The 2,384-nt window shown below is 50.8% G+C and overlaps 1 pseudogene; it reads left to right on the plus strand.

Annotated features, from left to right (window-relative positions):
- The first annotated feature begins 203 nt into the window (after positions 1–203).
- Positions 204–1,014, plus strand: LOC149350470 (uncharacterized; annotated as a pseudogene).
- Positions 1,015–2,384: the final 1,370 nt, after the last annotated feature.

The following is a 2,384-nucleotide window of genomic DNA, read 5'->3' on the forward strand; positions in this document are numbered from 1 at the left end:
TCCCTTCAAGAAGACGCCTAAACGGGCACAGCCAAAACAAAACCTGGCGACGAGGACGCGCCCCGTTTAAGGAGTCAACAGAGGCTAGAAGCAGGAAAATGAGAAGACGCTGATCTGCAGGCCGTGTGGCACAAACATGTTGCAGGCGGTACTACGCTCAGAGATAAAAGCTGGCTCACCGCGCGACGTGTCAAGTTAGAAGCATGGAGACCCTCCTGGCCGCCTTTCTCTCTTTTGATCCACACTCGGATCCAACATCGCTCGCACAGAGGAGGCTAGGATGGCAAGCCCGCTTCGACAATTTCCTGTTGGTCGCGAGCGTCGCAGACACGGCTCGCAAGCGCACCATGTTGCTCCACTATGCCGGAGAAGCTCTGTATGACACGTTTTTGATGTTACCCAACACGGGAGAGGATTATGAAATGGCCGTGGCATGCCTGGAGGAGAATTTCTCACCCAAAAAGAACACCGTGTATAAGCGCCGTATCCCGCCAAGGAAGACAGAACCCAGAAGAATTGCTCGACGAGTTCTAAGCACGACTGAGAAAACCTGTGGAGGTTTGTGAGTTCACAGACGCTGTCAAAGAACTTGTCTCTCAGATCCCAGAAGGCACGTCGTCCTCCCAGCTGCGAGGCAGCGCAGTGGGAGAATCGGACGCCGTGCTGACGTAACTGTTAGCAAATGGCCGTAGCCTTGAAGTCGCCGAACGTCAAGCGGCCACCATGGACCTTCCTGCGCCCGCAGAAACTATGCTGAAAGCCACTGTCAAGAAGCAGAATTCTAGCAGAGGTGCCATCCAGAGGCACTGGAAAGAGAAAAAGGAAGTAGAAAGATGTGCACGCTGTGGAGGCAAATGGCCTCCCAAAGGGACCAAGACGAGATGCCCGGCCTGGAGAGCTACCTGCCACAGGTGCCAGAAGATGAATCACTCGGCCAGACAATGCAAGAGCACAGCCGCAGAAAATGTGGACTGCGTGGAAAAGTTGGACGCACCCGGAAGCGCTCTCAAGTAGTCAAGCTCCGACGAATCAGACTTCCGTTGCAAAGCTCAGAAAGTGAACTGCCAGTGATGACAGCGGAGGTAGATGGAACACCGCAACAATTCTTTGAGGACTCTGGTGCAGGCGTTAATGTGGTAGGTGAAGAGACCTGGTGCAACCAACTCCAGACTAGACTGGAAAGGACAACTACATGGCTTGTCCCGCATGGTGTCACACAAGAAATCCCTGTGTTGGGAATGCTCAGCGCAACATTTCGTATCAAAGATATGAGCGTCCAGGCAACTGTGTATGTAGTCAAATGGCAAAAAGTATCGCTTCTGAGCTACAAAACAGCCGCTACATTACGGCTAATCAAGATAGTCCAGACAGTCACAGAGGAAACTTTAGTGGAGATAAAGAAAGAATTTCCGAAGTTGTTCGGGAGACTCGAACGAATGAAAAATTTTCAGGTGAAGTTTGCCATCTCTAGTGACGTGAAACCGATGGCCCGACAACATCGCAGAATCCCCTTTTATATGCGAGATGCAGCGGAGGCAGACCTGAGACGCCTGGAAGACCAGGACATCATAGAACAGGTAACTGGCCTAACCCCATGGGTCTCGCCCATTGTAATTGTGCCCAAGCGCAAGACTAGAGTGCGAGAATATGCACTGACATGCGAGACGCAAACAAAGCCATAGCCCGAGAGCGGCATTTAATACCTACTGTTCAAGATATAATCAGCATCCCAAATGGTGCAGCGTTCTTCTCTAAGTTGGACCTCAACGAGGGCTACCACCAGCTAGAGCTGGAAGAAAATTCAAGAATGATAAGGACTATCTGCACACACTGTGTACTAAGGTACAAAAGGCTCCTGCTTGGAGTCGATGCTTATGAAGTTTGAGCAATATTGGCAAAATAATGCGTATACATTGTCCTTGTTGATGGTTGCAAACCACCGAAAGCAACCGCGATCTCGTATTCTTTGCCAGCAACATTGGAATTCGCAGCGGCAGTAAAGGCTCGGGAACGATGCAAGTGAGAGGCAACCTTGCAAAAAGCATCGCCGCGCCGCGCCGCGCCGCTGGTCGCCAAGCTCACTCAATCGCTTGCATGTGAAACAGCCTTAACCAGGCGACGACGTTTGTTTGTCAGTCACTTAGTGGAGCCCTTTCGGCACACCTAAGATCCAAACCGTAAGGGCCAGGGTTCTTTTTAATTCAAACACAAGTAGAGTTTAAGGGGCGTTATAAGTGCTCCTCTACACGAAGGAGACGGGCAGGGAAGGAGAGACAGTGCAAATGGAAGGTGACGGGGTACCATTGCAATGAGATTTTAATGCTTTGCACTTGCAATCCATGTCTTGCACACACACCGAGACATATCACTTACACATGGTTCAG

The sequence above is a fragment of the Amblyomma mixtum genome, chromosome 3 (genome assembly GCF_055824585.1).
Source record: "Amblyomma mixtum isolate Tamu chromosome 3, ASM5582458v1, whole genome shotgun sequence".
NCBI classification, from domain to species: Eukaryota; Metazoa; Arthropoda; class Arachnida; order Ixodida; family Ixodidae; genus Amblyomma; species Amblyomma mixtum.